Source organism: Schistocerca nitens, chromosome 8 (assembly GCF_023898315.1).
Source record: "Schistocerca nitens isolate TAMUIC-IGC-003100 chromosome 8, iqSchNite1.1, whole genome shotgun sequence".
Taxonomy (NCBI): Eukaryota; Metazoa; Arthropoda; class Insecta; order Orthoptera; family Acrididae; genus Schistocerca; species Schistocerca nitens.
In genome coordinates, this window is record NC_064621.1 from 266,493,163 (window position 1) to 266,506,229 (window position 13,067).

Sequence of the window (13,067 nt, forward strand, 5' to 3'; positions counted from 1 at the left end):
GTGTAATTAAACTTGGAGGAAGTGGAATCAGAAAGTGAACAATAGCTTACACAGGAAAGATTTTGGTTTAAAGACAATTAGAGCCATTAAAATATTATATGCTCATCAAGCAACGGACAATCTTCTTGTTGATAATGTGAGGATTAATTTCTTGAATCACTTTATAAAGGATTAATTTCTTGAATCATTTTCTATGTGTAGTATGTGAGTACAATTAATGATGCAATCTTATAGTGTAAGGTAACAGTTGTAATTGTATTAGAATAAGGAACCCTGAGAGAGAGAGTCTTTACTAGCCAAAAATTGACTTTGTAATATGGAACAATTATGTGATGTGATGTTTGCTGCCAGTAGTGATTTGAGAACGACACTGGAGCAGAAGCTAATTAAAAACAAGCCTGTTCCGAGTAAACTCCGCTTTGTATGTAGCAATGCTTCAATTGAAGCCTGTGTACTTGGTACACGCCCTTGAATATTCATTACGCGATACGCGAATTAGGTCAACCAATGCGGAACCTACACTGTAGTCATGTAGGAAAAATCATTAAAAATACTGCTAGTGCTAAATAAAGTATTTATTGAGCAATATGCCCAAGTCAAACTGTCATGCACATGGTAAAATCTGTTTGCTAGATGGGTGATAACCAGGCAAGCTACACAGAAAGAAGGAAAGGAAAACTATGTAAAAAAAAAATCACACACCTTTAAAAAATTTACAAAAGGGCCATATACGCCTAGTAACAATATTAAAAGTGTGTTGTGACAAGGTAAAAACAAATAGACGCAATGGAGATGAGAGTGATTATGCGAAGAACAGTTAAAGGGTATGAACAATAAACTGTGTGCATAAATAATTGAGGAAAGGACGGAATATTGTGTGTAGTAGGGACAGAAAATGACTGTTGTATCTGCACCAATATATACGTCGATAAGTCAAGTGTTGAGTGACAGGCTGTCCTAGTGCAGTGCTCAACGAACAACAGACAGTGTATAAAAACAGTAGTTATTGATCCGTTCGGAGTCGATTCAAATAAACATCGCTCGACGGAGACATTTAGTATGTGTGTACCGAAACATTTTCGCGGGTTGAAAGACGCTATGGCAGTGTATCAACCGTGAGAGTGAGTGAAAGTGTGTAGTACAATGTGCGTGTGACGAACCCTGAATACCAGTGTCACAATGCCACAAGAAACCTGTTATCACGCCAAAACATCCTGTGCATACCAGTGAAGCGACGGCTTACTGAACAATAAACGCTTTTAACAAATTGCACTTTCTTCCACAGCGAGTAATCTGTGTCCTTAAAGACAGTACACCGGTGTGGAATGTTTGTTTCATGCACTACGACGGGGAACCATGCGGAGAAGCAGAGACGAGTGCAGTGCCGCAAGCCAGCCGGTCGCGGTAAACCACTGCAACTCGCCGACACCAGCGAATGGTTCGGCGCGGTTCGCGACTGCTTGGGCGCCACGTCAGCACTACGTCGCTGTTACTGAGAGTCGCTCGTCGAACCCAGCGGCCGTCGGCACGCCGCGTTCCAGACGACGCTACTCAACAATTGCTTCGCGCCGCCAGCTCCGTACAACATTGTTGTCATTCAAATGAACTATCAACTATGTGTTTGATGCACTAATATGAATAGGGTTTATTGGACACGAAATGACGTGACAAACATTTGTTTTTTTCTTGAGTTACTCAATGCAGACTCAAAGTATTCATTGGTTCAGTGATGTATAGATATAATATGTTTCCGTCATGTTAATGAAGTATACTTGCACGAATGCTAGAACATTTTAAAACAATTGTCGTGAGTAAGTGCAGAGACGATTCATTATACTACTGTAAAAATGTGTAATAAGTGACTTTCATTACAATACAGAACACAAATATGAAAAAGGGTAGAAAGTATATTGGTAATAAAGAGACTAAAGGTTTAACATGCTCTCACAAAAGCCTTTGTTATATGTGAACATTGGATAGAGTCTGAACTTTTTGTGATCAAACTGGGTATTAAAACAAACCAGGCGAGATGACCGTGGCTCCGACGCAGTTTTCCCAGGTTTTCTGTTCGCACGTAGCCCAAATGGGGGAGCCAGATAAACGTAATGACCCTGGGACTAGGTTTACGGTCACCTCGCAAAGTGTAAGAACAGTATAAAAAGTGTAATTAAACCTACAGTGTAAAAGGACTAAGAAGTGTAAAGTGAATGTTCCAACCAATGTAACAGACAATAACCAAACAGACGTTAGTGGCAGCATATTGCCGAACATTTTAACGTTAGCCAATTGCTACCAGGGGGCATTGTAACGTCTAGTAGAAAAACAACATATTATGTAGGAATTAGAAAATTAGATGTATCATATTGTGTCATTGTATAAAATTATGTATTTTTTTTTTTATTATTTATATTTGAGAATATCTGCGTCGGCGAATAATGAAAACGCCACAGACAATAAATGTTGAACAAAGATTAGAAAAGTATCTAGTATATAATACGTGATAAACATTAATTTCTTTGTCTTCTTAATCTGAGAGTCGTGCGAGTAAGATCTCCTGTATTGTAGTAGCGAACGCTAATGTAGCTTTCTTTTGTCGAGGCTAAGAGATGTACGCCATTACGTGTGAATTCATAAAGGTCTGTAATCATTGAGATATTTAAATGTTTTAATAGAGTTGTTTAAATGAAAACTTGCATTATTAATTGTTAAAGCTTGCTTGCCTATTATCCCATCCTGTTGAGACATTTTTCAGTTATATATAAATATTATCTGTGGTGCTGAGCTGCGCGACGAACGAAAGAGCCGCTGCCACGGCGTATTCAAACTACTTCCAATATTATTTCTTTTAGCTTCCAGACTTGCAGTGAAGATCAGCAGATTTTATAGTGTGTTGCAGGTTGACGCGGGCTGCTGATAGTATATAATTCACAGTACAAATAAGTTAATGTACCTCCAAAATTTAATAAGAATCTTGCTGTGCTCTGTTCTGGTCTGGCAAACTTTATAGTGAAAACGTATTATTTTAATAAGAGTCTCATGTTCTTGTGCTAGTCGTGGTATTGAATGGTGTTTTACCGAGAAACAAAATCCACTGCAAACTTTTGTTGTTGAACGATCATACGAACTGTAACATCAGTGTTCATGACAAAGTAATTTCAATTTTCAATAGCTATAAGGTAGGGAAGATATATTGAGTTTTAGCATGAGTTACAGTTACGAAAAAACGTTCCTTTAAGTGTAGGCCAGATACAGAACAATAAGATTTCAATATATATATATAATTTATTTTTTTTAAAAGGTGATGACGATAAAGAATTTCAAAGCACAGCATTAATAAAAGTATTTCACGTAACTCTTTTCATACATGCGTTACTACGCGAGCAATAACAAAAACAAAACCAAAATAAATAAATAAAGAGCAATAATTTACAATCCACGAGAGTTACGTGAAAAGCCCAGGGTGTCAAACAGATATTCTAAATAAATATTACCCTTGCCCTGTAAGACAGTAAATATCAGGTGTGGATCATAACTAAAATAATTAAAAATGCTTCTGTCATGCACATAGAATGTGTGAATTAATGAAAGTGAAAGTTTCGGGTACATTATAGAAACACAGAACAGCTATTCCCTTTTTTATTCTACATATAATTTATCAACTGTTGCTTTCAGGGGCCAAGTGATAAACAACAATCATGTTCAATTACTTTTGATGATCAGTAACCAAATATTGACATATTGAAATTACAATTATTATAATCGTTATCTCTACACATGAAAATTATTTCTCACAGAAAAGAATGAATATTAAAACTCCTCATCAACTCATTTAAATCTATGTTACTGTAGCTGGTCAATGCACCGATATGGTGAAGAATAAATTTACTTTTGGAACCAATGAAAAACTTTCATGTACTCATGTGAAGAAAGGTTATTATCCTAGCTTTTGATATTCAATGGTCAAAGCGTACGCAAGTTGGTGTGTGAAATCTACACTCAACATTTACTGTGGCCTAATGTGCGATGGTACTTTACCAAGCAGCATCTGCAATGGCATTGTCTCTGTGCCGAATCTGAAACGCTAATTCCCTTCTCTGGCCTTGACTGAATTCACTCAGTATCAACTTTCCTGCGTTTCGTAGAACTTTAATCTTTCCCTAGTCAAAATAATGGCTATTTCACACATCCTATGTGTTGGAGTGATGGGTCCAATTTCTTTGCCCCAAAAATTCCCGCAGGAATTTTTAACTACCGCTTTGCTATCTGTCACCACAGTCACCACAATACATGATGCGTATCGTCCTCCCTTCACAGAAAGCAAACTCTCAATGCCTTCGCTTATTTCCACACACTTGGGTGGTCCAGCACTAGACAAGAGAGATAGAGAGAGAGCCTTCATTTTAGGTCTCAAAATGCTTTTATGTAACGGGGATCTCCCCACTGTGTCGCATGTGCGTCGCCAAGTATGGCTTCAGCCAGTCACCATTTCGCTAGAAGTGAATAAACATTTTTATTTTTCTTTCTGGGTCGCGGCCTAGCTCTGTTCATGACATGCAGCGACTTACTCTCAGTCCCGGCCTTATTTACGCTGAAAGCAATAATTTATTGTTCTGGCCTTATCCCTTTCTGCGCTCACTGTTGTCTTTCTAATGGGAGTCTTACGATATCACTAGCCATATGCTCTGTTCGTCTGCAAAATGCGTTTCGCTTTAATGTGTTTGCTTCATGCCACTGTCCATATATTGGTAGAAATTGTTTTGTTAGTTTTTGAGTACATGAGATTAACTGCAGTTGCCTTTTGTTGACATAACGTAACAATTATTTTCTGAAGATCTCATACTGTATTGTATTGTCATCACGGATAAAGGTCATGGAAGGTCCGTTAAATCTGGATGCCTTACAAATGAATAGCTTAAAATCTATGAGCAAACCAGATTTGAATGCGCAATCAGATACAAAAAGTATTGGACAAATAATTGTTTACTGCAATTTGTTTTACAGAGAGGCTAAACAATTAAGAAAAACTTATTGAATATGATAAATAAACCCAATGTCAAACTCGGAACCAAAGTAGCATCCCACCTTTTTCTCTTTTTGAGGGGGTCATAAATACTACAAGTAACGTACCATTTCATAAAGCTGAAATGAACATTTTGAACAGAGGCCTGAAGCATCACATTCTTTACCCACCACCCTCCTACCCTCTCCACAGCACACACATGCAGTATACAGCCATTAAACCTGATTATTGAAGTGAAACTAGACTTGGATTCTGTCACACTGGACAGATGTGAACATGCTAAAGTAGCATGCAGAGTTATTGACGTCATCATTATAGAAATTCTTAGCACTGGTCGTAAAACGAAAAATGATTGAGCTGCCGCAGTTAGGCGCAGCAATAAGAAGCACAGGGAAGAAAATACACTCATGGTGAAGGCAGACAAAAAGAGGTGCTCGGCCATATTAAATAAGAAAACATTATATGTTTTTCTGAAATATTCATACGATCATAATCACATTTAGCCACTATTAGTTTCACTAATGAACATAAAGAATCCTTTGTCGTTTGGAATTCCATATTTTCTCCCATAGTCCATGGTAGGTTACTAGCCAAATTTGAGAACGCAAGATAAGATACATAATAGTAATTGACCCATTTGTTCTGTTGTTAGGGATATAGGCCGCCATGTTACCATTATGCTATTGGAAAGGATATTGTCCACAAGGTTACTGTTTCTTTTTAAGAAATATTACACATACAGAACATCTTTTCGGTGAAAAATAGAAAAGAAGTAGTTAACTATATAAAAAATGCTACCGTCCCCTCTGGTCAATTGTTTGCAATGCTTAAGGTCACAAATCACTACATTAAAATTCTTCACTTGTAGAGAAAATGTAACGAATTGCAAGAAATTGAATTCTGCTAAAATGGAATAAAAGAAAATATTTTCATTATTCTCAGATACAATTATTTCAGCTTCAATGGTGAGATATTTAAACAACTGGGTTCTAGCTGCCATTTCAATACTCATTTTCAGCTTAGCTTCCTCAAATCTTACCCCGTTCTTGCTAGTAACTTTTCATTCTAGAGACTGTATGTGGATGATAGCATCATGCTATTCTAAAGCGGTGTGACTGATTTCATCTCTCTTAGTGGCTTCCTGAACTGCTACGACCCAAAACTCCAATTTACAAACGAAATAGAAAACCAGTATTATGTACGTAGATTCCTCGACTTCAAAGTCGGTCTAGTACACGGAAAATTTAGTTTTGATGTCTGCAGGACACCTATAATGACGGAAAACGTTGTCCATGATTCTTCCTGTCACACTGTCAGGCACAATGTGGCATTTTATCATGCTATGATTGTCGCATGTTTGAGATACCTCTCACACCCTCTGTTACAGCCTCATAACTTGTCTTAAGTAACTTCAATCAACAACGGTTATCAGACGAATCTTGTGCAATTATAAGAGCTAATAAGCTCAAAAAAATTCTTCTTTACTCAATATGACGACACTGTGAAAAGCTATTTTACAATACGTTTCCTAGTGAATAAGGTGAATTGGATTGGCAAGCTCTTTACAAAATACCACCTCAGCGTGGCGTTTAATTCTAATGACGTCACGAAGTTGCCTTTAAGTTCAGTGGCCAGGCGGCCGACTTTTTATACGGAACAAAAGTGGATAACTTTTAGGATTCATTTTTGCTAGGGTTTATTCATCAATGATTGTGAGAATTCTTGTAACTCAACTTCCACAGAACATCTCAGAATTGGAAAACGCACAGTCTCACCGCACTCCATATTCGACATGGAAATTTTGTATATAGTAGACAGGAGATGGAATACGTCTCCTTTAAAAGAGGTGGGAATTTATATGTATTCCAGCTCTCAATCTATGGATCTGCTGGATGACCAAATCACGTAGCAAATTAGATTATGTTTTGATTGTATAGCCTCTCTATTTAATAATTTACAATAACCTCCTCGTATCTGATTGCACATTTGAAGCTGCCTTGCTTATTAGTTTCTTAAGCAATTCTTTTTGTCGTTCGGTATGTACTAGTGCCTTTTAATGTGAAATAGACCTTTTACTTTTGAACGGTGTTTTTTTTTGGCATAGCCATAAGCAGCGACTTAGTTTAATGCGTAACTATCAAACGCCGACTTGATAAAACTCCTATCAAGATTTGCTTGCCTTTAAGCTCTAGACGTAACTTACCACCTCGACGAGCTACAGGCAATGTTCTATGGACTAACTGAACTTCTGAATACACTGTAGGGCCCCCATACGCTTTCGGATGGACGGTCTCTATGAAGACCGAGTGCAATCCACTTTAGTTGTGTCTCCTGCTGTCTCGCGTACTGCGGCCGTCCTCCACGCCAGGATACTGAAGAGATCAACGTATCATCTCTTGTCCATAGGCCCACGGCATCACCATCAACCAATAATGTTGTTGTTGTTGTTGTTGTGGTCTTCAGTCCTAACACTGGTTTGATGCAGCACTCAATGCTACTCTATCCTGTGCAAGCTGCTTCATCTCTCAGTACGTGCTGCAGCCTACATCCTTCTAAATCTGCTTAGTGTATTCATCTCTTAGTCTCCCTCTACGATGTTTACCCTCTACGCTGCCCTCCAGTACTAAATTGGTGATACCTTGATGCCTCAGGACATGTCCTACCAACCGATCCCTTCTTCTAGTCAAGTTGTCCCACAAACTCCTCTTCTCCCTAATTCAATTCAATACCTCCTCATTAGTTATGTGATCTACCCATCTAATCTTCAGCATTATTCTGTAGCACCACATTTCGAAAGCTTCTATTCTCTCTTGTCCATAGGCCCACGGCATCACCATCAACCATAGGCCCACGGCATCACCATCAACCAATAATGTTGTTGTTGTTGTTGTTGTGGTCTTCAGTCCTAACACTGGTTTGATGCAGCACTCCATGCTACTCTATCCTGTGCAAGCTGCTTCATCTCTCAGTACGTGCTGCAGCCTACATCCTTCTAAATCTGCTTAGTGTATTCATCTCTTAGTCTCCCTCTACGATGTTTACCCTCCACGCTGCCCTCCAGTACTAAATTGGTGATACCTTGATGCCTCAGGACATGTCCTACCAACCGATCCCTTCTTCTAGTCAAGTTGTCCCACAAACTCCTCTTCTCCCTAATTCTATTCAATACCTCCTCATTAGTTATGTGATCTACCCATCTAATCTTCAGCATTATTCTGTAGCACCACATTTCGAAAGCTTCTATTCTCTTCTTGTCCAAACTATTTATCGTCAATGTTTCACTTTTATACATGGCTACACTCCATACAAATACTTTCAGAAACGACATCCTGACACTTAAATCTATACTCGATGTTAACAAATTTCTCTTCTACGGAAACAGTTTCCTTGCCATTGCCAGTCTATATTCCATATCCTCTCTACTTCGACTATCATCAGTTATTTTGCTCCCCAAATAGCAAAGATCCTTTACTACTTTACGTGTCTCATTTCCTAATTTAATTCCTACAGAATCACCCGAGTTAACTCGACTACATTCCATTATCCTCGTTTTGCTTTTGTTGATGTTCATCTTATATCCTCTTTTCAAGACACTGTCCAATCCATTCAGCTGCTCTTCCAAGTCCTTTGCTGTCTCTGACAGAATTACAATGCCATCGGCGAACCAAAAGTATTTATTTCTTCTCAATGGAATTTAATACCTACTCCGAATTTTTCTTTTGTTTCCTTTACTACTTCCTCAATATACAGATTGAATAACATCGGGGAGAGTCCACAACCCTGTCTCACTCCCTTCCCAACCACTGCTTCCCTTTCCTGTCCCTAGACTCTTATAACTGCCAACTGGTTTCTGTACAAATTGAGCCGGCCGGGGTGGCCGAGCGGTTCTAGGCGCTACAGTCTGGAACCGCGCGACCGCTACGGTCGCAGGTTCGAATCCTGCCTCGGGCATGGATGGGTGTGATGTCCTTAGATTAGTTAGGTTTAAGTACTTCTAAGTTCTAGAGGACTGAGGACCTCAGAAGTTAAGTCCAATAGTGCTCAGAGTCATTTCAACCATTTTTTTTTTTTACAAATTGTAAACAGCCTTTCTCTCCCTGTATTTTACCCTGCCACCTTCAGAATTTGAACGCATTCAAGTCAACATTGTCAAATGCTAGAAACGTAGGTTTGCCTTTTCTTAATCTAGCTTCTAAGATAAGCCGTACGGTCAGTATTCCCCACGTATTCCAACATTTCTACGGAATCCAAAATGGTCTTCCCCCGGGTCGGCTTCTACAAGTTTTTCCATTTGTCTGTAATGAATTCGCATTAGTATTTTGCAGCCATGACTTATTAAACTCATAGTTCGGTAACTCTCACATCTGTCAACACCTGCTTTCTTTGGGATTGGAATTATTATACTCTTCTTGAAGTCTGAGGGTATTTCGACTGTCTCATACATTTAGCTCACCAGATGGTAGAGTTTTTTCCGGACATGATCTCCCAAAGCTGTCAGTAGTTATAATGAAATGTTGTCTACTCCAGAGGCCTTGTTTCGAGTTAGGTATTTCAGTGCTCTGTCAAACTCTTCAGGCAGTATCATATCTTCCACTTCATCTTCATCTACATCCTCTTCCATTTTCATAGTATAGCCCTCAAGTACATCATCCTTTTATAGACCCTCTATATACTTCTTCCAGGTTTCTCCTTTCCCGTCTTTGATTAGAAATGGGTTTCCATCTGAGCTCTTGATATTCATACAAGTGATTCTCTTTCTTCCAAAGGTCTCTTTCATTTTCCTGTAGGCAGTATCTAACTTACCCCTAGTGAGATAAGCCTCTACATCCTTACATTTGTCCTCTAGCCATCCCTGCTTAGCCATTTTCACTTCCTGTCGATCTCATTTTTGAGACTTTTGTGTTCCTTTTTGCCTTCTTTATTTACTGCATTTTTATATTTTCTCCTTTCATCAAATAAATTCAATATTTCTTCTGTTACCCAAGGATTTCTATTAGCACTCGTCTTTTTACCTACTTGATCCTCTGCTGCTTTCACTACTTCATCCCTCAAAGCTACCCATTTTTCTTTCTTTCACCCATTCTTGTAAATTGTTCCCTTATGCTCTCCTTGAAACTCTGTAAAACCTCTGGTTTAGTCAGTTTATCCAGTTGACATCTCCTTAAATTGCAACCTTTTAGCAGTTACTACAGTTTTAATCTACAGTTCATAACCAATAGATTGTGGTCAGGGTCCACATTTGCCCCTGGTAATGTCTTACAATTTAAAACCTCGTTCCTGAACCTCTGTCGTATTGTTATATAGTCTATCTGAAACCTGTCTGTATCTCCAGGCTTCTTCCATGTATACAACCTCCTTTTATGATTCTTGAACTAAGTATTAGCTATGTTGTAGTTATGTTCTGTGTAAAATTCTACCAGGCGGCTTCCTCTTTCATTTCTTACCCCCAATCCATATTCACCTATTACGTTTCCTTCTCTATTATCTCTAATATCGAATTCCAGTCACCCATGACTATTAAATTTTCGTCTCCCTTCACTATCTGAATAATTTCTTTTATTTCATCATACATTTCTTCAATTTCTTCGTCATCTGCAGAGCTAGTTGGCATATAAACTTGTACTACTGTACTAGGCGTGGGTTTCGTGTCTATCTTGGGCACAATAAGGCTTGCACTATGTTGTTTGTAGTAGCTTACCCGCACTCCTATTTTTTTATTCATTGGTAAACCTACTCCTTCATTACCTCTATTTGATTTAGTATTTAAAACCCTGTATTCACCTTACCAAAAGTCTTGTTCCTACTGCCACCCAACTTCGATAATTCCAACTATATCTAACTTTAACGTATCCATTTTCCTTTTTAAATTTTCTAACCTACCTGCCCGATTAAGGGATCTGGCATTCCACGCTCCGATCCGTAGAACGCCAGTTATCTTTCTCCTGATAACGACGTCCTCTTGAGTAGTCCACGCCCGGAGATCCGAATGGGGGACTACTTTACCTCCGGAATATTTTACCCAAGAGGATGTCATCATCATTTAATCATACATTAATATGCATGCCCTCGGGAAAAATTACGGCTGTAGTTCCCCTAGCTTTCAGCCGTTCGCAGTACCAGCACAGCAAGCCTGATTTGGTTAGTGTTACAAGGCGAAATCAGTCAATCATCCAGACTGTTGCCTCCTGCAACTAATAAAAAGGCTGCTGCCCCTCTTCAGGAACCACACGTTTGCCTGGCCTCTCAACAGATACCCCTCCGTTGTGGTTGCACCTACGGTACGGCTATCTGTGTCATTGAGGCACGCAAGCCTCCCCACCAACGGCTTGACTCGCTTTACATAGTAACGATCTTATTTCTTATATGCGTCTTTCCCATTAACGCTGGACACATGATTTAATTATCTGTTCATATATTTAGGCCAATTGATTTATGTGGTTTCGTCAGTTTCAATGAACACTTGCGCTCCCACTCCGGATATTGTATGAAGGTTCTACGTACGCTGGCGTTTCCAATTTGTATACATGCGTGATTAATACTGTTGACATGACCAACATGTAAGTTGAATTTCGTCGCATTTACTATGTACGATATGCGATTTGACAGTATACTGTATGGTATTCGTTGCACGCACTATACTATGCATTTTTTGTGATGTGACTCTATTTATTGATTCTGTAACAGAGCCGTGGCTGGCTTGCGTCATGCCTTGTTTTTTTTATAATTGGTTGCATTCCAGTGGTGTCTTATTTCTTCTTCGGTTTCCGCCATATCGTTGTTGTCTTCTCCCCGTGAGTGGCAGCCGCAGAATGTATCGATACTACTACTGCGGTACTATCTTTGGTGTGGCGGATATATTTTTCTGGCGTGCGGCGTGTGGTAGTCGGTCGGTTGGGGCAGAGCAGCGAAGAAGTCTCTGCTGCTATCACATCTCTTCCTTTGATACTGGTTGTTACTTTCTGGGAGATTCCCGCGAACATAAACGTGTGTGCATTGTGTCGGCTAGAGTTGCAGCCGTTTTCCTGTGTGGTGTTTAACTTAATTTAATTCATTCCTTCATTAATGAATTGTACCAGCGGTATCTTCTGCCTTGTGGCCGTTGACATTCCGGTTACCTTCCCTGGGCGTTGACGTAATTTTCGGCAGGGTATTTTCCTCGTCGTATTGATGCTGTCCAGCACAGCGTGTAATTCGACAACTGAGGTGTATAGTTAGTTTTGGACGTTTATTCTGACTTGCCTGGATTGGGCACCAGTGTCCAGTGCGTTTTGCTGTTGACATCTTTTTGTCGTTTTGCAGGTTGGGTGGAACAGAATTGATCTTGTTGGTTGTTTCGTCGGCTGGCATTTGGTTGGGTTGCCTTCCGATAAAGAGGTTGTCGGTATGGCTGCCTGTCTCACCTAAACGTGCGTTAGTGTTACCTTCACAGGCCAACCCTTTGAACCTTCTGAGCGCCGCTCCTTGTGTTTTACATAGTGATTTCCCTGTTAGTTATAAGCACTCTGTGTGGCCTTTAGCCGAATTTCAGCTTATTAAGTTTGCAAGCCTTCTTGTTAGGCCTCAAACTATAAAAAAATTGTTTCTTCTTTGATATGTGGCCCTCAGCCGAGTTTGTCTTTCAAGATTAAAATTGAAAATTCCTTGCGTCTAGGCCTTAATCCGGGAAATTTGTTTCGAGTTGGTATGTGGCCTTCAGCCGACTTTTATGTGAAGCATTTTAGGATAAATCCTTTAGCCTATTTTAGTTGAAAATCAGACGCTCCTCCGTTTAGACCTTAAACCGTAAAATCGTTTTATGCATGATGTGTGGCCATCAGCCGAGTTTCTATCACTTTTAAACATTCAAAATCCTTCAATAGCTCTTAAGTCATAACATTGTTATTCCTAAGTATGAGGCCTTCAGCCGAGTTTTACAGAAATATTTTAAGATAAGGCCTTCAGCCTTTTCAAATTGACAGATGTTCTTCCTAAGCTTTAAGCCGAGTTTGAAGCCTATTTAGATTGAACATTGAAAATCTTTATCTCGGCCTTAAGCCGTAACACAGTT